Raw genomic sequence first — 24,720 nt, 5'->3', positions numbered from 1 at the left:
TCTTTTTAAATTGCCGCTTTAAATTGCTGCCTAATAATTTCTTTTATAGATAGCGTTCATGCCGGTCTTTTTAATATTTTTTTTTTAAACAGCAGTGGCTAAGGGCGAATAGCAGTGGCGTAAATACAAAATATTAATAGCAGTGGCGAAAATCAAAATGTTGTATTTTCGGCGAAAAACCGAAAATACAAAATATGCACGGCATTGAAAAGAAATGAAATAATATAAAAAAAAATTATATAAAAAAACCTAACCTAAAAAGATGCACGGAATTTTTTTTTCACTACTTTTTCTTTAAACGTGTTTTTTTACACACGTGCTAAACGCTATCTATAAAAAAACTTATTTGGCAGCAGTTTACCGCAGCAATTTCAAAAGACTTGAGCAGGGTGGTACTTTTAGCATGGGTTTTGGAAACATTTTCTTTTAAGCTTGAAAAAGAAGGATTTTTATAGGAAAGACTTGATGATAAAGGTTCTCCCGTTGGATAATATAAGAACTAGGATCATTTTACATATTTTAAAGTAAGAATTGTTTTCTTAACATGTCTCCTTATCATGCGACACAAGGCTAAACAAATACCATGCCTACATGGTTTTCAGATTTAAAACTTCTTGCTTTGGCAGAGTTGCGGTCTTTTCGGTCCTTGAATCTCTTGAGCATCCTAAAATTTGTCACTTTTAGCTAAAAGTGTCCAACTTGAATTCTCAAAAACTAGAGGTTTTTTTAATAGTTGTAACTGACGAAAAGACGCTTTGTAAACCTCTTTCAAAGCTGTTAATAAATATCAAATATATTGAAAACGAAAAGAAATCCAAATCAAACTTTCTTTCTAAATGACCAGTGTGAAAGCACGAACTCATATTTGTAGTAAATTAACTTAAGGTGGCGTTAATAGTGGGCGTTCTGAGCCTTCAAGGGGCTATACGTACAGTTCTATGGGGGATTAAAGCTAGGGTAGCGTTCTCTTAGGTTTGGCCTGACTAATTATTTTGGCGTCCTACTGGCATAGTAGAAAAACTTAGATAGCGTTGTAGAGAGGTTTGGTGTAAGACGATTACTTTTATTTAACTTCACACACAATGGTAGAAGTTCTGGCTATACGTACATCACTTCGACTATTTAATTCACAGAAAAAACAAATACAAAGATACCATTACAAACTGTAAGACATAAAGACACTAACGATATTCCAAGATATTCCTGAAGAAACAGACCAGAGGTCACCCCAACAATTAAGATAGAAAAGTTACTCGATATTATATAATGTATTGTTTATACCATAGGTCAAACACGTCTTTCCGGGCCACAGAAGTATACAAGAAAGGATGTGGTTATTTCTCAATATCGTTGATACCCCACATTCAAGAATAGTTTTCCAAAATCTGTGGTGTTTTCAATGGTTAAATTTCATTTCTTATGGTAGTAAAGTGGTATTTCCAAAACCCATGATTTTATTTTGCGTTTAAATATTTTATTTTATATTAAATTAACTTCTGCTTAATTGGACAAGCAGTTACCATAGTACTCTCCCTTAAAAAGAGTTGTCAACAACTCTTCCCATTTTAATTTAAAGAAAATTAATTTTTAAACAATTTAAAGCATGCTTATAAGGCCATTTTTATTTAGTGGTTCATTCTGCTGTTGTACCTCAATTTACTTATTGAGGTTTATTTCATGTGAAATATAGCCTGAAATTTCTGCTTTATCTGTATGACGAACAATTGGGTTTGATTGTTTTTTTCGTCTTGTACGTGTTTGCATATTGACGATAAACTGCTGTTTCAATATGAAAAACGCAGAGCCATACCCTTTCTAATATGTATCTTCTGTTCTATTATGATAAACTAATGGCTTAAGCATGTATATTAGTGTCTTTATTTAAATTAGATTTTAAGTTATTTTAGAAACTATTTGATTCATTTGCGTTTAAATTAATTTCCATTAATAATCAATTTATTCAGATAGCTTGGTTGATCTAATATTTATTTTCCGGTTTTAGAAATGCCTTGGATTGATTATACGTAGTATTTTGGTTTTAATTTTGAACTTCCACGTATTTCAATTTAATACAAGATATTCAGATTTTCTTTCAATAATTTAAAGCCATTTAGGCTACAAGTAGCACTTGCTTTGATATTTCCTAGGCCTAATCTAAGTTCTGAGTTTCTCTCACTTGATGATTAATTGGTAAAAAAAAATCTTTAATACTGCATACAGTTTCGAAGATATTAGTTGACAAGTTTTGGTTTGGTTTCTGATGGCGTGAACTGTTGGTACACGGGTACAATTGAACTGGCTTTGAAATTTGTTGAAAAACAGTTCTAGCTTCTTCAAACAGCTTTTGTTGAAATGAATTACTTGTGCTTCCAGACAGAATGGAATGGACTGGGTAATAAAAATTTTTTATCACTTTGTTTTGATTCTTTTCATTGCCTTCTTCTGTCACGTCCATTGTCCTGAAACCAAAAATTGACAAAAGATAATGGGTGCTACAGAGAAGCATATTGTTTATAATTAATTAGTTGTTATTACCTTCATCCTAAACAGCTCATACCCACATAATCAACCACTTAGCATTGCCTATGTAAAGAGCAATATGGCTTTAATATAATATACTAGATTGCTGCTACCGCTACAACCCTGATTTAGAGTTTGTTCCTTACTATAGTCCGCATCACTCTTTACTTAGGCACTGCTGATGCGCTGCCAATGATTTTCATAGATAAATTACAAATAGGAAAAATCCTACACTTTTTTCTTAGTTTGAATAGTAAGAGACGATCCTCAGAAGAAGAAGCAGCTAAGGAAGTTAAATGTAGCAACATACCCTAGATAGGCTTCCCAATGACAATACTGCCACTAAAGCTAAGACTACTGGTATTAATTAATATTTTGATGATTATGAACTAGCGTTTGTTCTTTATTGTAAATAATCATTAAATGTTTATAAATACACCAATTTCCATTAAAATAAGCAATTAACCAGCGCTCTATGATGTTACAATGCCCTGCTAGCTGCAGAGAAATAAAATGGGAAGAAAAAGGATGCCGTCGATGTAGAATATTGTGGTTGAAGCCACTTTTTTGTTTTTCAAGCCAATAGATTTTCCTTGTTGCTCAAGCCAATGGACGGTAAGTTTCCTATATAAGGGTTCCGGACAAGTCGGTTCTAATAGTGTACTTTTTGTTTTGATCTGACACTATTTTTAGAAGCTATGATGTATTATAGTTTTTACAATGGGACGTGATCGTCTCTAATTAGGTTGCTAGCTACTGCTGCAAACCAGATTTACAAAATTTTGCAGTTTTTTCCCTTGCCTTTTCCTTTATCAGCTGTTGGATTCATTCATAATATAGAATAAGTTTGCAAGAGTTAGTTTTTTACTATAAATGATTACAAACAAGAAAAGGCCTATGGCTTTTTCTTGTTTGGAAGAGTAAGAGACGATCCTCAGATAATCAGGCAGTTAAGCATCTCCAGTATATAGTGTAATTTGTTTTTTGCTTGCATTCATATATATCTACAACCTTGATGCCGGTAAAACTTACATGTTCCCCATTTATAATTGACTCTGCTGATACGTTATATACAAATTTTCAGCTATCTCTACAACCATGATAAAGATGAAACTTCAATAATCCATATTTATAATGAACTATATCAGTCCTTTATGTACATTCCATCAGACGTCTATTTCAAGGCATTTTAGATTTTTTTCAAAATCACCACAGTTTTCTTTTGTTTAAAAACTTTTAATTTTAAGGTAAATAGAAAAAATAGTTACTATTTCTGAATCATTGTCAGATGGCAATTTTTCTAATTAGGCAGTTTTCCAAAAGGTATTCCTTAAGTTTTGTTACTAGGGGCCATGGTTCGCCTTTTACTATGTTACAGCTAGGGCTGCAACTATGATCTCATCAGTTACACCAAGTTGATTTTCATGTTTTAATATTTCTGTCACAATAGAATAGAGTTCATTCTTTACTAAATTTAATTTTTTTTTTTACTATTTTGGTTTTACTGCAATTTATTAACTAAGCCAAATATGCGTCGTGGTTTGCTCTTTACTAGGTTTCAGCTATCTGCACAGCCATGATACCAATGAAACTTAAATAATCCCCGTTTATAATTAACTATACCCATCCTTTATATAATCACTTACTATTGGCTATAGTTTGTTGTTTAATATAATGCATAGTACTTCAGTTACTAAGGGGCTATAGATTGTCGTTTAAAATATAAACGTCATAATATTACGTTCACTTTTTTGTCATACATGGTTAAAGCCTGATTTTTCTTCCATTTAGCTCGTTCAGATGAAACCATAATCACGTACTAACAAAGAATGTATTTTAATACCTATCTATAATAATTTATTGTACTTTTAATATAGCTAACATCATAATATTACATTCACTTTTTATTTCTATGGTTACTACCTACAATTATGACATCAATTATCAATATTGTACATGAAAATGCAGTTTTTTCGTATAAAAATTATGTTATATTAAAATTGTTTTTGTTAATTAAAAAAGATTTCCAAATACAGCAATTTTCTTTAAAATGAGCTATTAAACAGCTCTCTATTATGTTCCAGTGCCCCGCTAGCTGTGGAGAAAAAAAAAATACTGTTGATGAGAATTATTCTGGCTACCGCAACTTTTGTAGTTTTTCAAGCCAATAGATTTTCCTTGTTGGTCAAGCCCAGGAACAGTAAGTTTCCTTCATAGGAATTTTGGACAAGGTGGTTTTAATAGTATGCTATGTGTTTCGATAGCTATTTTGTTCAAACTAGTCAAAAGGTCCAATAACTATGCCCCCAAGGATAATATGCCCCTAGGGCGAGGACTGTAAATTATGCAAGTTAATTATGAACTTATTATGAACGACATTAAAACTTAAAACGAATAGAAATTATTCCGTATACGAAAGGGACTGTCCCCTCCTCAACGCCTCGCTCTTTATGCTAAAGTTTGACTCTTTCTCACAACTTTATTTTTAAAATAATAAAAAACTTTAGCGTAAAGAGTGAGGCGTTGAGGAAGGGACAGCCCCTTTCATATACAGAATAATTTTTGTTAATTTTCATTCATTTTCATTAAAAAAAAACTTGTTTTTTGTATTTAATTACATATAGAATTGAAAACTGATACATTATAGTTATATAAAATGCAGTATTTTTTTGTTTTTAATGCTAAATCTTATTTTTGAATTGAACTAGAATATTTCCTGAACATTTTAAATAAAATAAATTTATTTCATCTGTCAATTCAAACTTATAATTGTCTCCTGGAACCGAACATTTTCGGCTTAACTATTATGGTGTGCATCTCTTTAGCATTGTGCTATTTTTCTATAGCAAAAAAGAAAATTCGAAATAAATTTTATTTTATTTTAGTTATCTGTTCAGAATCGCTAAGGTTATTATGTAAACTGCATAAATATTTACAGTGCCTGAGCAATAATTTTAATGTTTCAATTCAAACTAGAAAAATGCCTGAAAATTTTAGAATTAGTTTTATTTTTGGTTTGATAAAATATACTCGATGCGTCATTTTATGGATATAACTTTATATTGAAAAGAGCATGATTTCAATATCTCCTGACAACGATGTTGAAGCTGGTTTGACTAAAAAAGGCAATGAGGGCCCAGAGCCGCAAAATTTTGCAGCTGGCTCGACAAATAAAGGACCTTTTAGAATGCTAATCGTACTTTTATCTTGGTTTGCTTTCATTATAACATTCCCCATCAGTATTTTTTCGGCTATAAAGATTGTTCAGGAATATGAGCGCATCGTGATATTCCGTCTTGGGCGATTGACTAAAGGTGGACCCAAAGGTCCTGGTGTTTTTCTCCTAAACCCTATTATGGACAGTTTCAAAAAAGTTGATCTGAGAACCATGTCATTTAATGTTCCTCCACAAGAGATATTGTCAAGAGACTCTGTGACATTGAAGGTTGATGCTGTAATATACTTTAGAGTCTCCGATGCGACAATAGCAATCACAAATATTTATGACTACAAGAAAGCCACTCAGCTACTTGCTGCCTCTATACTAAGAAATGTTCTGGGAACTAAGGCAATGACTGATATCTTGTCATCCAGAGAAGAAATTTCACACAGTATGCAGTCGATACTTGATTTGTCAACCAATAATTGGGGAGTCAAGGCAGAGCGAGTTGAAATTAAAGATGTTCAACTTCCAAAAAACCTCCAGAGGTCAATGGCAGCAGAGGCTGAGGCTACACGTGAAGCAAATGCTAAGGTTATTGCTGCTAAGGGAGAGCAAAATGCAGCGCTTGCTCTTAAAGATGCATCAGATGTACTTGTTGAATCTCCAGCTGCCATTCAGCTACGATATTTACAGACACTCACCACCATTTCCGCCGAAAAAAATCGACAATTGTGTTTCCTCTACCAATGGATTTGCTTGGGTCGCTAATGAAAAAATAATTTCAAATGTTGTAGCCACTTATTTGTGTGCTAAATAATTTGTTCTGTTGTTAAATATAGTCAGAGTTTGTTAGACATTGAAATATCGTGGTCAAAGCGGTAGCGCCAGCCTAGTAAAGGACGAGCCACGGCCAAAAGTAACCCAAAATTTATCATTTTAAATCCGGGCTGCAGCAGTAGCTAGCAACATAGTAAGAGACAATCACGTCCCTTAATAAAAACTACAATAGCCCGTAACTCCTAAAATAAGGGTAAGATCAAAACAAGAAGTACAATATTAGAACCGCCTTGCCCAAGACCCCTATATAAGAAACTTGCCGTCTCTTGCCTTGAACAACAAGGAAAATAGTATATTGGCTTGAAGGTAAAAAAAGTGGCTCCAACAACAATATTCTACACATATGGCATCTTTTTTCTATTTCTCCTCAGATAGCTTGGCACTGGAACATCGCAGAGAGCTGTTTAATGGCTCATTTTAAAGGAAATTGATGTGGTTTAAAGCCTTTTGCATAAAAAAATTATTTTTAAAATACAATCAATTTCTTACGAAAAACTTTATTTTTGTATAACATATGTTATAGCTCATTTTATTAACATCAGGAATTTGTCACATCTACGAGCTTTTGTAATTAACAAAAAAAATATTAAAAATAAAATCAATATTTTTATAACGAGCTTTTACCATTATAAGAAGCTTGTAGACATAGTTATGTAAAATGTAGTAATTTTCGGGGGTTTTGCAGAAAAATACCTGCAAATTTTAAAATTAGTTTGGTTTTATTTTTGCTTCAAATGACTCGTTACGTCATTCTATGAGGTAAAAACATATTATTTAATTGAAAATATGTTGAAAATATATTATGGTCTCGAGAATAAAAAAAAAATAAATAAAAAAAGAAAAAAAGAAAACCGAGAAAAGTATCAGAGCCAAGCCATCCAAATATCAACTGTAAGAAAACTGTGCTACACAAAAATAGATGTAGGATCATGAAAAAAAAGTAAAGATATTTAAAAGACCAGGGTAAATAATTCGAGAAGTAAAAATATTAAGAATTAATTACAAAAATGAACAAAGTCTATCTCATATTCAGAACTGGCACATTCTTCTTCCTTTCTAAGTAATATAATACTCCCACAACGCCAACAGTGTAAAATAACAGTTTTCAATTTACTTATAACACTCATTCTATTGCAATAATCAACGTTTAAATCACTTCATAAAGCCACATATCAAGTAGTTAGAACCTAAAAAAAAAAACTATTTAGAATTTTCAGGTATTTTCTAGTTTGAATTAAAAAATTAGAATTATTGCTCAGATACCTTAAATAATTTTGCAGTTTACATAATAACTTTAGTGATTCAGAACTGAAAACTGAAATAAAAAAAATAGATTTTTTTATGAAAATACACATTAAATCAAGCGTCGGGTAGTTAGAACCTAACAAAAAATAAAACTAAATTTAATATTTTAAGGATTTTTTCTAATTTCAATAAAGAAATTAAATTATTACTCAGACAACATAAATAATTTTGCAAATCACATAATTACTTTAGCAATTCCACACTAAAAACTAAAATCACATAAAGAAAGAAAAACAAGCAAAAATGGGGTTTTTAGAGGCCAAATGAAAATACTGAAAAAACACAACAAAGCGAATATTTCGAGAGGACAAACGCCTCTCTTCTTCATTAAGAAACGAAATAATATATCCAAGAAAGGGCCGAAGAAAAAAAAACAACAAAAACAAACACGGAAAGTCAATGTGAAATGAACCAAAAACCAAAGGAAAAAACAAAAACATAGAGTATGAATAAAATTGAATAAAAGCCAAAAATTATAAGAATTAAAACCAAACACCTAACAAACATAAAAGCGAGTTATTCAGCAATATCCGCGAATTGCACAAAATCCAAAAAATTATGAACTGCCATCGACGGATACTAGCAAACAACTGAGGAATACAAGAAAAGAAAACAATTCATTCACTCAAAAACAAAACAAGCCAGCAATTAAATAAGTTGGAGAACTATGTCATCTGATTTCGGATTTTAATTATTGCATTTCTTGCAGACACCCTTTGAGACCTAAGGGGTTGTTCACGTGTTTGATTAAATGACAGTTCAAGTGGTTTAAGGTTTATTTCAGGGATTACTAAAGTATCGGCTTCTCTTTTGAGAAAACCAAAATATGACTCGTTTATTCTTAAATCACCAGAATCTCTGTTTAAAGCTAGACCTAAATGTTGGTATTTATAAATTACAACAGCTTCTATGTAGTGCTGGACAATACCTTTGTCATGCAAAATTAGGCTAGCTTGATTAAACAAAATAGTATGGTCTGGGTTTTCAAAGATGTGCTCTGCAATGGCAGAGCCAAAATTTTCTGGTTTTTTCCTGCTTTTTAAGTGCATATAAGTGTATAAGTGAATTATCCGTCAATGGCAGTTCATAATTTTTTGGATTTTGTGCAATTCGTGGATATTGGCTAATAACTCGCTTTTATGGTTGTTAGGTGTTTGGTTTTAATTCTTATAATTTTTGGCTTTTATTCAATTTTATTTATCTTTTAAGTTTTTGGTTGTTTTCACATTGATTTTCAGCGTTTGTTTTTTGTTGTTTTTTTCTTCTGCACTTTTCTTGGATACATTATTTCGTTTCGCACTAAAGAAGAAAGGCGTTTGTCCTTTCAAAATATTCGCTTTGTTGTGTTTTTTCAGTATTTACATGTGATGTCAGGCCAATGAAAGAAAACTCAAATATATGCTATGTGTACCCAGGTTGTTGAAAGGGCATATCAGCAATATCCCAGGAATGATTGATGGCACAAAGTTGAAACTTTCAGGGCTGCTACTACAACTACTACTACTACTAAATCAAAAGGCACTAAGGAACAGCTGAGTATATTATGTTAGCATTTTCAGGGTATATTGAACTAAATTAAAAGAAATCGTGTGCATCCAGGTTGTCAAAAAAGAGTAACTGCAACATCTCTGGAATGGCTAAGGGTATTAAGATGAAACTCCTGCTGAATTTTGTGGGAGTTGCTGAACTAAATTGAAACATACTATGTACATGCAGGTTGTCAAAAAAGTGTATCAGCAATATCTCAGGAATGGCTACATTTACTACTGCTGCTATAACTACCAGCACTATTAGTCTATTACCTTCAATTGCAGCTTGGTGTGAATCTAAGAATTTTCGACTCTTGTAGTGCTCCATGATGACTACTGAAGGCTATTTGACACACTTGCTTGCTACATTTGGGTTGAGGACTCAATAGCTTCCCAGTTGTACAGGAACTCCTGGTGTAACCATTCATTATAAAAAATTTGCCTTTATGCATTCATTAAATCAGCAGCCACTTATTCTTCAGGAAGTTGATTCCACAAGTTTATTACTTGCTGCCTGAAGAAATGGCTTCTTTCTTGCATTGAGGAGTGTTTCTTGAAGGTTTTCTTTGAATACCCTCTAGTCACCAAACATTCCGGGGGCCAAGGAGATCAGGAAGAATATTTTTGGAAATTATTTTGTGAGCCATAATCATGCTGCCACGTTTCCTTCAGTATGTGAGAGTAGGAAGCTTCCAACGACACAAACGTCCTTTGTATGGCATTTGTTTGGGGACTTTGACCATTTTGATTGCTCTTTTTTGTACTCTTTCTGGTATTTCTTTGTCCTTCTTTAAAGAAGGGTGACACCAGGGAAATTCCAACCTCCAGGCATGGGTGAACTAGTGCCTTGTAGAGCTTCATAACTACGTTTGGGGCGTCTGCTGGAGATAATCCTTTTGATAATTCCGAGAGATTGGAGGGCTAACGACGATACAAATTTTGCATGGGTGCTGAACTTAAGTTGACAATCAACAATGACTCCAAGATCTCTTTCTTCAGAAACTGTACAGAGGGGATTAGCTTGGCGACAGTACTGCTGATGCAGATTGTAATTGCTAAAGAGGATTACATGGCATTTATCAGCATAAAAGAGAGGAGCCATGTATCAGCCCAAGTCCCAAAATGTCAAGATCCTTTTGGATAGATTGCAGGTCAGAGGGTATAGCTGCTTTTCCAACAAGTTTTGAATCAGCAGCATAAAGAGTGAGGAGGTTTGAAAGAAGGTTGGGTGCATCATTAATAAAGAAGTTGAAGAGACTTGGTCAAAGAATTATCCTCTGAGGAATGCTGCTTAAAACAGTTGTAGACAAGGAGAAATGAGGGACACCTTGAGAGTCATGAACTCCAGCAGCTTGTGTTCTTTCTGAAAGGAAACTATCCACTGGACAATATCATTGTCATCACCTGCTACTTTTAGTTTGATGATGAATAATTTATGAAATACCCTGTTAAATACTTTAAGAGGTCCAGTAGCACCATGTCAATAGAGAAATCTTTATCTAACAATGATGTGACATACTCATATGTCTGTATTAGGTTATTATCAACGGATACCAAAGATCTGAAGCCATGTTGAGTGGAAGTGAGTATATTATTAGCTTCAAAGTGCTGAAATAGAGCTCCATTGACAAATCTCTTAAGCACCTTTACAACTGCAGAAGTGATGCTGACGAGACAGTAATTTTCTGCAAGAGCTTTGAAGCCCTTTTTTGGATTGGTGTGATATAGGATGTTTTCCAATCTGATGGACTAGCCTTGAAGCCTTCTCTGATGTCCAAAAGTTTCTTCTGTTGCTAGAGATGACATGTAGGGTATCACTGTTCCAAGACTTTCATGATCTCTGATGTAGACAGCAACCTTCTCTTATGCAGTTTGGCTGCCCCAGATCAGTGAGACACTGAAATCCAGATATCTACAACAAACTTTTGGTAACAAGAATCATAGTAAATTTTGGCAGAATCTCCACTAATCCAGCAATATCTTCTTCTTCTACTTTTAAGAGCACTTGGGCATCCAGAAGCTTGTGTGTAAGAGAATCAATGTTGCTAGAGATGACATGTGGGGTATCACTGTTCCAAGACTTTCATGATCTGTTGTCCAGCGGCAAAGGCCCCATAGCTGTTACCACATTTGACACAGGTGGTGCAGGGGTAATTTCAGAAACCACACTAACAAAGCTTGAGTTACTCAAACTATCACATGACAAGAAGAGTTCACTAAGTTCATTTTCAGTAGGAGATTCACTAGGATTAACACTTTAAGTTCTACAAAACAAAGAAGATAACTGCAAGAAATTGGGGCTATTTACAGGAGGTGAGGGACAAACTGTTATATCTCCATTGCAGCTGGGTTTTGGGATAGCTTTGGAGTTTTCTAATCATGATGAGCAGCCATGTCTTTGTCACAATTTTGCCTTTGAGATTACAGTAGATAGGACTGATGGGAAGTGCAATACATAAATTACCTATCCCCAGCAGTTTCAGGACTAAAATCTGGCTGTTACCAATACAGCTCTTGATTATTTACAATTGCTCCCTTCTATCTCTGAAAAATATACAGAAAAACAGCTTGGCAGCCATAATCTATGGAGTCATGTGGGAGCTGTCCGGTTCAACTTGATGAAGTCTTCAGCCATATCATGTGGTGGTTGTGAAAAATGGTTATGCACAGAGTGTAACAGGATCTCAAAGCAAGAATATTCACTGTTCTGAAAAATGAGTGATAGTCTCACGTGTGAATGGTTTTGCCCAGTTTGTAAGGTTAGTGGAAACTCCAGCCTAGGCTCAGACAATACCCAAAATCTAATTGAAACAACTGTCTCAAAATCTGTGACTGTCTTGCTTAATCAGTTCCAAAAAGATCTCAAGAAAGAGCTAGTCAACCTGAATAGTAAAATTTTGAACTTAGAAAGTGATGTCACAAGCAAATGTTCCCTAGCCAAAGTGGAAACTAAAATAGAAGACATGGTTACAAGGAAGCTAAGCCAGTCTCATAGTGACAGGAGTAAGAAGTTTGAAAGTGATGTGAGAGAAATTAATTGTGAGGAAAGAGAAAGACAAAAATATCTGCTTAACATTGTTGCATATAGAATACCAGAATCATGTGAAGAGGCTGCTGACATTCAAATGCTTGTTCAGGACCATCTTGCCCAATTATAGAACCTGCCATCTATGAATATTCTGAAGCCACAGCGACTTGGAAACTATTCTCCAAAACCAGGTGACTACCCTAGGCCTGTTCTTTTCCTCACAGACAGTTACAAGGTTAAAAAGGAGATTGTGACTAAATCAAGAGACCTGAAGGGAGACATGCAGTTTCACTTTCATCGCACAAAGGCAGAAAGAAAAAAGCAAAAACAGAATCAGACTTCAAAAGCCAGGGCAGTAATGGAGCCTTGACTCCACTGCCCACTGAAACAAGCCCAACTGAATATAGTTCATTTCCTAGTAGTGTTTGTGTTATGCTTTCCATAACACTAATAGTAATGCTTTCCATTTGTGCTCAAGCTCTAGCTCAACAAACATTAGTTACAAAAGTTTACCAAAAGTGATACATAATAACATCCCAGTCAGTGGAAAGAAAGTGTTGAAGCTGTTTTACACAAACATTGATACATTGACAAACAAGCTCCAGAATTGAAACTGGCAGCCACCACTAAAGATTATGATATACTGTGTATTTGTGAATTAATCCCTAAGAACTCCAGCAACCCACTGGTAGAAAACCATATCAGGATACCTGGATATTGCCTGTTCTCAAATCTATCAATTAACCACAGGAGAGGCACTGCAATCTACATAAAGGAGGGAATACAGGTTAGAGATTTATCTTTCAATCATGATTATTCCCCATGGGTTGAGAGTATTTTTGTCAGTATCATTAATGAGTGAAAACCATTACTGATAGGTTGCAAATATAGAAGCCGCATTTGCTCAGATGCCCTTGGGTCTTACCAAGCTCTAATTCAGTTGGCTGAACAAGCATCCAATCCTGATAATCAGGACTTAATTCTTCTTGGAGACCTGAATCTACTGCATGTCAAATGGGTTGAGGGCTTAGGTTATCAACAAAGCTCTATTGTCAGTAGCCCATTTGTTGAATATTTGGGTAGCAATAGCCTATATCATGTAATAGAATAACTGACCCAAAAAAAGAGTAACCAGATGCCATCCCTACTAGATGTGACAATCACTAACAACGCAGGATTGTTAGTGAACACTGAGTACCTCCCTCCCATTGGTGCCAGTGACCATGTCTGTATCTGCCATGACTTGCTGCTTAGTCAACAAACAAAAAATTTTACTACACAAACTTACACCAACTACAGCAAAATCATGGAGAGAATATGGGCAGCAGAATAGGACCAATTGATTGTTGAGGGAGACATTGAGCTAGCCTGGCAAAATTTTAAGAACACTCTGCTGTAAGCTGAGACAACATGCACTTCAAGTTTATTTGTCAAGGCACCAAAAACACTGCCACACCTGGACCAGCTTATTAAAAGGGCTATGAACCATAAGAAGAAGGCTTTTTCAAAGCATAAGATATGCAAATGCATACACCACTGGGATCGTTTTGCAAGAGTAAGGAATAAACTGAAGCAACTGATTAGGCACTTCATAGCTGATTATGAAGATAACTTGGCATTGAACATCAAAGACAACCCAAAGAGGTTCTGGAGATATGCATCAGCTAATTGCAAATTTGCTGAACAAAACATTTGCTTCCAACTTCTCAGTGGACCCCCCAGGGTGGTTGAGCACCCAATGCCAAAAATTTACATCACAATGGACAAGATTAAGAAAAGGCTGAGTAAACTAGACCCCAACAACGCTAAAGGCACAGATGGTATACATCCCAGGCTCCTCAAAGAACTTGCAGATATAGTAGCCAAGCTGTTCTGTTTACTATTCAAGCTGTCCCGTCAGAATAGTAGCCTACCTGCAGATAGGCAGACAGCTATAATTACTCTGATATTAAAGAAAGGATCTAGAACCCAGCCTGAGAACTATCAACCCTTTAGCCCGACCTTGGTTGTGGCAAAACTTCTCAAAGGGATAGTCAATGATGCAATCATAGCACATATGACCAAGAATAGCCTTCTTTTTGGTGGTCAGCATGGCTTCAGGAAAGACATGGTCTGAAACCACATTTCAAAAAAATCTAAGAAAAAATAACATTTACACTTACTAAAAACCCAGAAAAACTATCAGTCCCCAAATTTATCAAGGTAAAGACCCTACCAACAGTAGACACCCAACCAACAGTGCTAATTCACAAAAATGTAGGAGGGGGGGGGGCCAAAAATATTTTTTTTAATGAAGAAACAAAAAAAACATTGAGCAAGCACACCTAAAACAGGGGGGGGGGAAGCAGCAACATTCCAGTAATTTTCAAAATCTAGGGAGGGAGGGGGAGCACTTCCCCCCCCCCCCATTGGAACTTCTCGATGCAGCAATGAAACCAAACTGTCCTGTATATATGTAAATAGTGATGATCCATCATGAACTGTAATATGAATATTGAGTCAATGTTACCTGGCAACATCTACAGGTTCTTCAACCTTAGTTGCTAGAAGATGCAATTTAAGGTAATGAAAGATTAAATATTAGTTAAAACAATGGGTTATAAAACCCATTGTTTCTTTCCGCTCTGGTCTAGATAAGTCTCTTTTCTGGAGAGCGGTTTGATTATTCATTTCATAATAACATGAGTTTACAAATACAATTCTATGCGCTATCTTGCGCTCAAAAACTCACACTACGTCTATGCGCTATGCCCTACGTGCGCTCAAGGGTTATTCTTCTTTAGCCATCTAATTTTTTTTTCAAACTAAAAACTCAACATACTAATTCAATATATTTGTGTTGATAAGTTATGTTTTATACACTAACAGAAGTTATGTTGATACATGAAGTATAAAATTAAAAGTTGAATGTTTATTAAAACAAACATTTTTTTTTAGCAAATAATTTGATTTATCATATAACTTTGCTTTTACGTTTTAATTTCCCTATTTATGGTTTAAAATGTTTGTGGTTCACACATAAGATTTTTTTTTCATGATGATTTTCTCTCTCAGGAAACCAATTAATAGCTTCGTGAGGAACTATTGACTTTTAATACCTTATTTCACAATGATATTGCTTTTACCATAATTATTTTTAATACCAACTTCAACGGTTCCTTTAAACGTCAAATTTACTTGAAAATATATTAGTCTTTTTTCCAATATAATACTTTTTTGTCATGAGTGAACAAAAACGGTTTTAACGAAAATTTCTTAAACCAGTTAAAACTATTAACCATTGAATTAAAATTTGTAGTTACTCTTTTTTCCATTATTCTTGACATCCCGTGCAGGAGGGCGGTGTAATTTCCTTCCCGCCACGGTTTTGATACTTCATATGGTAGCAATATTTACTTGCATATACAATCAATCCTAAAGCGATGATAGTAGTTACCAAATTTCCACATGTCGAAGCTAATATGTTTTTATAACAAGTAATTTTTTCCGCTTCTGTTTGGAATATGGGGTATAATCTATATTCATGTTTTCTTTTAAATCTACAAGGTTTGTCAAAAATCTGGGCTGTTCTCCTTTAATATTCTCGAATATTGAGGTATCATTGAAATTTTTTATAATTTTCTGAATTTGTTTAGTCTTTTTCATTATGTTCCTTGGAACCCCTGGCTGTTAAATTATAAAGCTTTGGTATTTTCCATCTATATTATTATTTTTTGCATAATACTTGGTTTAACAGATATAATTCATAGAACCAAGGTTTATCGCTTCTAAACGAATATATATCTTTTTTTCTATTTTATTCAACAAGAGCTAAACTCGTAGCTTGAGAATTAGCTTTGGAAAAGCTTGAGATGGAATTTTCTGGCTTTTTTCCTTCTTTTCGTACCCGCGTCCCAGTAGTATCTATTTGGTTCTTGGTCACCATAAGAAGCATCTGATAGGCTCAATAGTAGCATTTCTCGTGATTTTGTATTGGCGCGGAAATGGTGCTGCACACCTTTATTGGAGTGAAAAACCTCGCTGGCACCAAATATTGTAATGGAGATCCTCGCGATCACCACTACTCCACCATAGATATAGAGCATTTTAATACACTATTACGGTATAACCTGTCCCAGGGTATGGTAACGGGATCGAACGGTCAAGCGGCCACTCTCTAGTCCAAGGGTGCTCTACCTGGGTCACCAAAATATCTCTAGAGGGTAAGCGGGCCCCCCTGTCGATATACTAAATGACGGTATTTCTGGCAAACTCTTTTCCTACCCTGCCTGGGTTCCTGGAAAAATAATCTCACACGGCTGTAGAAAATAGCTCACTTGTATTCTTCCAAAGGTCACAAAACATACATTTATAAACTCTCAAGACACATTCCCTAAACGAAGTCTTTATGTAGACTACTTAACAAAAACACCACTTCTGTGCTAAAGCACTTCCTTTAGGGGTGGACCTTAGATTGGCCTGGACAAATCAGCTAAATAGAAGTTCAATTCCCTGGCTTCTTTTGAATAATATTGTCTTTCAATGGCCCAGATGAAGAAAAAAAAATAGACTTTAGCTTGAAAGCTTACCTATTGCAAGATTACTATAGCTTAGCAGCGAGACTTTAACTTATCATTACAAATTATGCTACAGGCAAATCTAAGCAGATGTAATTACGGAAACGAAAACAGGTCATTTATATGTAAAAAAAAGAAACAAGGTTGAAACCCCAACACCTCCCCCGTAAGATAGATGACCACCCACACGCCACGCTGGTCCACCCACGCGCCACGCTGGTCCACCCTTACAAAAATAAACACTGAACTTCAACTTTACAAAATCCATTTGCCTTTTTTTCTTCAACCATTGTCTGTGCTTCCACCACTTGGCTCTGGATCTGTCACCATCCAAAAGTCTCTGTTGTAGAACCACCATGGTCTATATCATATGGCATCCGCATGAGGTTTTGAAATGAATTCCATGAGATTAGCAGAAAATAATCATGCTTAACATGATTAAAATAAAAATTTTCTCGCTCTCACGAATGTACATTTGAGAAAAGCAGAGAATCAGGTTCTGGCACATTCGATGATTCCAGTCATCAAGAAAAATTGGATGAGCTCGCCTCTCAATCTCCATTGATCGAAACAAGACCATATATCAATTAAAACACGAATTGCCCCTTGACATAATTTGAAATCATGTATGGCCAAAAATTCAAAGGCATTTGAAAACGATATGGGTACAGGGAAATCAGCTAAAAGTTAGAACGAATCATTAATTAGTACATTCTGGGTCCTCTCCCCTGTGATAATTAATAGAAGGATTGGCGTTGATGGTAACTGAAGATGAAATTTGGATACGTCACTTAACGAATAAGGTTTGCAGGAAATAATTGTCGATTCCCATGAAGTGATAAAACCACGACGAGGGTTACTGGACAAAGGTTGGGGTGACATATGAAGTTGCTGGGAGAGAGTATCCACCAACACTCCTGATCAGAGAGGCAAAATCTCGGTAACAGGGGTCACAACTGGCTACCCAGTTGTTTGTTGAGCGAATCGTCAATCTTTCATAGTTCTCCAAAGAGCTCCTCCCCCTCCCAAAAAGAGATTAAATCTCTCTTGGAGTTAATAGGACAAAATTTATCTCTCTCACGAATGTAAATTTGAGAAAAGCAGAGAATCAGGTTCTGGCACATTCGATGATGCCAGTCATAAAGAAAAATTGGCTGAACTCGCCACTCAATCTCCATCGATCGAAACAAGACCATATATCAATTAAAACACGAATTGTCCCTTGGTACAATTTGAAATCATGTATGGCCAAAAATTCAAAGGCATTTGAAAACGATTTGGGTACAGGGAAATCAGCTAAAAGTTTGAACGAATCATTAATCAGTTCCTTCTGGGTCCTCTCCCCTGTGATAATCAATTGAAGAATTGGCGTTGATGGTAACTGACGATGAAATTTGGGTACGTCACTTAACGAATAAGGTTTGCAGGAAATAATAAGGATTGCTGGACAAAGGTTTGGGGGACATATGAAGTTACTGGGAGAGAGTATCCAGAACGAACAGAAATTATTCCGTATATGAAAGGGGCTGTCCCCTTCTCAACGCCTCGCTCTTTATGCTAAAGTTTTTTATTGTTTTAAAAAATAAAGTTGTGAGACAGAGTCAAACTTTAGCGTAAAGAGCGAGGCGTTGAGAGGACAGCCTCTTTCATATACGGAATAATTTCTGTTCGTTTTAAGTTTTAATGTCGCTCCTTACTTTCAGTTAAAAAAACTTGTTTTTTATATTTAATTTCTGAACATTTTTGAATTAATGCAACTTTTATTTTGGATCGCCGTCATTGAATAATTAAACAAAATTGACATACGAGTTTTACTTTTCTTTTTCTAAATGGTTGTCTCTAATTTTGATTCTGATGTAATTTACAAATTAGCTTATAAAATGAATTTCTATATTGGTATATTTTTCTTCTGGCAAAAAATACGTTGCAGATATAGTTGCAGATATTTGCAGATATGAGCTTGAAACCTATGTAATAGGGTTTTGTGATACGCTGAATCTGACGGTGGGATTTTCATTAAAATTCTTTCACTTGTAGGGGATGTTTCCCCCCTCTTTAAAAAATCTGGTAAATTTTCTTAGGCTCGTAGCTTTTGATGAGTAATACTAAACTTAATAAAATTTATATATTTAGAATCAGCATTATAAGTCCATTCTTTTGATACATTTATTGACATCAAAATTCCGTTTTTAAAAGTTTCAATTACTATCAGCGGCGGATCCAGGGGGGCCGGGGGGGGCCCTGGGCCCCCCAAGATTTTCTGTCGCCCACTCATCCATCGTGCAAACGACCCTTTTTTGTGAATGATTCAACTAAGGCCTACGCTAAAAAAAAAAAATCAGATACGCCGTCATTTTTTACTTTCTTTTTATCACATTATCTAAAGTTCAAATCCGACACTGCACGAATCATGATTATTGGGTTTATTTTTGGGACGTGCTAAACGAGCAAAACATTTTGTGAATGCTTACGAGAAACGCATGTCTTTGGGGAGTTGCGTGGGTGGTTAGATCCAACCGGCGGGAGGCTAGGCGTAAGCGACACTGCCACTGCCTTCGGAGTAATTTTGCTCTGTGTGTTAGACCAGTTAGACGGAAACGCATTTAAAATGTATCGGAAAAAAAAAAATCAGGGCATGAATATAGAACAGAGAAGAAACAAATAATTATGGCGAAAAGCCGTAAAGGATCTAGGGACATCTCTGATTATTTTGCCAAGAAAGATCAGATTAAAGGTAAGCTTTTAAAGATAGAACAATAAGGAAGGAGTGTCGTTTAAAGTGGGTATCAACACTTCTAATTTCTAGCTTTAGCCCATTGTCGGATAGTTTTCCTGATAAGGCTCATTTGTCAAGCTTCATCGCGTACCAGCTGCTTTTGTTGTTATATATTGCATACGGTCCCTCTTGTACAGTGTTCTTCGTATGCAATTTGTCCGAAGCGTTTGACCTGATTTTTACCAGCCCACTCGTCTCGCCTGACGGTTATGATATTGGCTTAAAGCAGTATTTTTACCGACACACTGTGTCAGCTCTGAAATTATCTTTCAAATTCTTGCAGTTAAAACTCTCTCTTTAGCCTTGTAAACTTCGGTGATAATTGTTTCGGGTTTCAGCTCTTGAAAAATATTTGTTAGCATATGTCGGGGATCGGTTCTTGGGGTTGCAAATTAAATTAGTGATGTTTAGGGTGGTATTTTATTTTAAAGTCCGGGTTTCCTAGAAATAGTTTTGGGGTATGAAAGTTCAAGATTGTTGGGGGAGTTTAAAGTTAATGTTGCTGATTCAGTTTATTTTCAAATTTAGTTCCAATTCTGCCTTCACCATGTTGAGAGTTAAATCTACTAAAGCAAGCCATTATACAAAGTGTATATACGTTTACAATAAATGTCTTGTGCAAACTTTAAAAGAGAAACTTTTTTGTTAGATGTTGAGACGACGGCAACTTCTGATGCCCACTCTGAGTCGACGGTCGGAATGCACAAAAACGCATTCAGCCAGGAGAACGAACTGTCACCAACAACTCCGTCCACTTCACAGACGGCCTTCATAACAAACTTCGGCGAAACGACACACACTGATAAGCTGACTGAAGGATCAAGAAGCAGTACTCAAACCTTGGTGGTACATAGCCCAAAACTGATTTCACAGTCCCCGCACCCGCAGCAGAATCAAAGCGCTATTTTTTCGCCTGAAACTGACTTCACGCCGTCGAATGACTTTGGTATTGCAGTAGCGCTAAAAGAGCGAAATCAGTTGTCTTCTGGAGAAATTATGTTTTTTATGAACGAAAGGTGGAAGCCGAAGAACCAATCTGATCTTCCAGTCTCGACACAAAAGAGAAAAGGTGGCGAAGTCAAGCGTCGCTTGAATACTGAACATCTTTCCCGGTATCCTTGGCTCGCAGTGAGTCGTCATCCAGACCACGAAGGCCTTTGGTGCAGTGTTTGTGTTTTGATGAGGACCAACGAAAGCGGAGGAGGATGGTCGGCTTTATCTGGAGGCGGCGGAGGGCAAAAAATGGGAAAGTTGGTCTTGAAACCGCTAAAAGACTATTCGAAACTTACCGGGAAAGATGGTGCGCTGACAAACCATGCTGAAGCACAGTTTCACAAACACTGCCAGGAAAAAGCTGCCGCGCTGCTAACAACGTTTCTGCGCGGTAGTCAAGATCAAGATATCAGGAATGCTCTGGACTGTGAAGGGGTCAAGCAAATACAGCAGAACCGTGCACTCTTGAGAAGCGTTGTTGAAACTGTCAAGCTTTGCGGGGCACAGAATATCCCCCTTCGTGGCCACCGTGATGATGGCAAACTTGATATCCAAGACTCTGATGTCATTACAGCAGTAAACGACGGGAATTTCCGCCACCTACTTCGGTATCGGATTCAGAGTGGAGACTTGCAACTTAAAAATTTACTTGAAAATGCACCGAGCAACGCCTAATATACGAGTAAACAGATCCAGAATGAACTGATTGGAACAATTGGGGAAATGATAAAAACCGAAATAGTGAGAAAAGCAAACAAAGCAACGGTTTGGTGTCTTCTTGCGGACGAGTCAACAGACAGGCAGACCAGGGAGCTGATGGTCATTGTTTGTCGTTATGTGTGTAAAACCGAGCAGGGATACGTGATTCGAGAAGATCCTTTTGCAGTTGTCGATGCCTTTCAAACCCTGTCAAGACTCGCTGGAGATGAGGAAAGTGACGACGGTAGAAGCATCGAAGAGAAGCTAGACGGCAAGAGCCTCGGGAAGCTGCTGTTGAGTGAGGTCAGGAAGTCAAATCTGGATTTGTCAAAGTGCGTTGGTCAAGGATACGACAAAGCTGCTAGCATGGCAAGCTTGACAAATGGTGCTGCTGCTGAAGTTAAACGCCAGTGTGAACTGGCAGATTACTTCCACTGTGTGAGCCATGCCACAAATCTCTCATGTTCAAAGATAGTTTCAGTTCCCATTCTGCACAATGCCCAAGACGTTGTTCAAGACACAATTTCTCACTTCAGCTCAAGTGCCAAGAGAACAAGACTTCTAAAAAAGCATCTTAACGCGGACAAAGCTAAAACAGAGACACTCGTCAGTCTTTGTACCACGAGATTTGTAGAGAGACACGAAGCAATCAGCAGGTTTTGGGACTCCCTTCCGTCGATCGTTTCTGCTCTGCAGGAGATGGAAGGATGGCACGATCGAGAGGCAAGTAGCAGAGCTTATGCATTACGATCCTGCATTGAAAAATCAGATACACTCGTAGGACTGGTTTGCCTGAATTCGTTTTCGTCGATCATGAAACCTTTGGCCGAGTCACTACAACAGAAGGATGGTGACCTCGTGAGAGCCTTGTCCCTCATTAGCAGCGTGAAGGCAATGCTGGAAGATATGCGATCACATGCCGAAACCAAATTCAGACTGCTTTACGAAGATCTTATGAAAATGGCCGAAAAGATTGATGCTACCATCAAGGTAACGCAGCCACGCATAGCTTCACGTTTTACATACCGGGCAGGGGTACCCAAGATGGATCCAGAAAGTCATTATAGGATGGCGGCATTTATTCCAGCCCTGGACGCCATGCTGCTTGATTTTACGGAGCGGTTCAGCTGCCATTTTACGAATGCTGCAAAACTTTCAGCTTTGATACCGGCTGTGGTTAATGGCAAACGCTGGGAGGACGTTCAGCCAGGGTACGAAAAGTACAAGGAGCTGCTCGTGGGTACGGAGATAGACGTTAAAACCGAGTTCGAGATTTGGAACAAGTATTGGTCTAAGGAAACCGTGCAAAAACCGAAAACAGCTATTTCAGCGCTGAACAGTTGTCAGGAAAATGTATTTCCCAACATCTTCGCATTGTTGACAATTCTCGCGACGCTTCCTGTGTCAACCTGTGAAGCAGAACGAATGTTTTCAAAGGTTGACAGGACATGTTCATCAACACGAAGCACAATGACTGAAGAGAGGTTGGAGGCTCTACTACTCATGCAGACTTACAGAAACGAACTGCCGAAAACAGACGATGCTATCGATATGTTCGCTCTCAGAAAAGCTCGCCGATTGAGTTTAGTTGTGTAGTGTGGTACTGTTTTTATTTTCTTTTGCTACGTTTTACCTTTATGAGCATATTTGGCAGTGTTTTCATATAAATAAAGAGCTATCAAATTAGTCCTGTATAATCAGTTTTTGGCGCCCTGTGTCCGGCGCGGCCCCCCCCCCCCAAGATTTTCCTCTAGATCCGCCGGTGATTACTATTGAGCCGTATCGCTTGTTTTCTTATTGTTTTTTATTACGTATATGTTATTACGTATATGAGGGGGTTCTCCCTTTAGTCAATACCACGCTCTTTACGTTAAAAGTTAAAAAAAGTTATAATTCAAAAACCCCTGAATCACAAAGGCCGTTTAATTAGAATAGATAGCTCTTTTGAAAGCACTAAAAAAACTTTAGCGTAAAGAGTGAGGCGTTGAAGAGGGGACAGCCCCTTTCATATACGGAATAATTTCTATTTGTTTTAAGTTTTAACGTCGTTCCTTACTTTCAGTTAAAAAAAACTTGTTTTTTTTATTTCATTTGTGAACGTTTTTTAATTAATGCAGGCTTTGATTTTGGCTCACCGTGCATGAATAATTAAAACGAAATTTGCATGTCCATTTTAATTTTATTTGGTTAAATGGCTTTCTCGAAACTTGTTGAATTTTATTTAAGAACGTTTTTATGAATATTAAATATACGTAACTTAAGAATTAACTAACGTAACGAACTTCTATATTCATATATTTTTAATACGTATATTAGGGGGTTCGCCCCCTAGCCAATATATTGCTCTTTAAGCTAAATTACGAATTTTGTTCCAACTCTTTAAAAATGACCCCTTAATCACAAAGGCCGTTAATTAAAACAAATAGCTCTTATGAAAGTACTAAGAAATCTTTGGCTTAAAGAGCGGGGCATTGACTAGAAGGTGAACCCGATCATATAGCTAATATTTTTTTGTTCGTTTTAGGTTTTGATGTTGCTCCTTACTTTCAGTTGAAAAACTTGTTTTTTATATTTAATTTTTGATTTCTTTTTAAATAATGATGGGAAATCCGGCGCCCCCTTCATAGCAATGTCCCGTCCCCCATGAAAACTTCCTTCGTGAAAAGATCCTCCCATATAACCCCCAACCCACCCCCACCCCCATTACCAGACAAAATTCCCCCTGAAAACTTCTGTATACTTCCCAATAACCAATACTATATGAGTAGAAGTGACCCTATTGACCCCACGATTCACCCCTGCTGCCACCTACAACTTTTTTTTAACACCATATATTGGCACGAGAACCACGTGGTTTATGGTTTTCTCAGTGAGAATGAAAAAACAGGAATTTTATCACTTGGAAAACCATTAATTTTCTAACATTTATGTTTGTTTTCATGAATGGTTATGTGTGTTGTTCGATTTATATGATGTTTTTCTCGGATGTCAACATCAAATTATGGATGTTTTATGGTTTTTGTCAGTGAGAATTTGAAAAACATGAATTTTCTCACATGGAAAAACAGGAATTTTCTCGCATTTATGGTTGTTTTCTTGGATGGATATGGATGATTTATTGTTTTTGTCAGTGAGAATTTGAAAAACCATGAATTTTGTCACATTTATGGTTGTTTTCATGGATGGTTATGTGTGTTGTTCGATTTATTTGATGTTTTTCTCGGATGTCAACATCAAATTATGGATGTTTTATGGTTTTTGTCAGTGAGAATTTGAAAAACAGGAACTTTCTCACTTGAAAAACCATGAATTTT

General features: G+C 36.3%; 1 protein-coding gene and 2 pseudogenes across 3 annotated transcripts in view; all 3 read left to right on the top strand.

The window, feature by feature from the left end:
* LOC148954204 (serine/threonine-protein phosphatase 2A regulatory subunit B'' subunit gamma-like) overlaps positions 1-24,720 on the top strand; it is a 251,242-nt gene that overhangs the window by 102,851 nt on the left and 123,671 nt on the right. The gene's annotated exons all lie outside the window — the stretch shown is intronic.
* Positions 5,594-6,462, top strand: LOC148954208 (stomatin pseudogene; annotated as a pseudogene).
* Positions 12,480-13,244, top strand: LOC148954207 (uncharacterized; annotated as a pseudogene).

Source organism: Artemia sp. Qi Xiang Cuo, chromosome 3, assembly GCF_049724085.1.
Source record: "Artemia sp. Qi Xiang Cuo chromosome 3, ASM4972408v1, whole genome shotgun sequence".
NCBI lineage: Eukaryota > Metazoa > Arthropoda > Branchiopoda > Anostraca > Artemiidae > Artemia > Artemia sp. Qi Xiang Cuo.
Note: the sequence above shows the minus strand (reverse complement) of the source record. Positions and strands in the feature narration are given on the sequence as shown.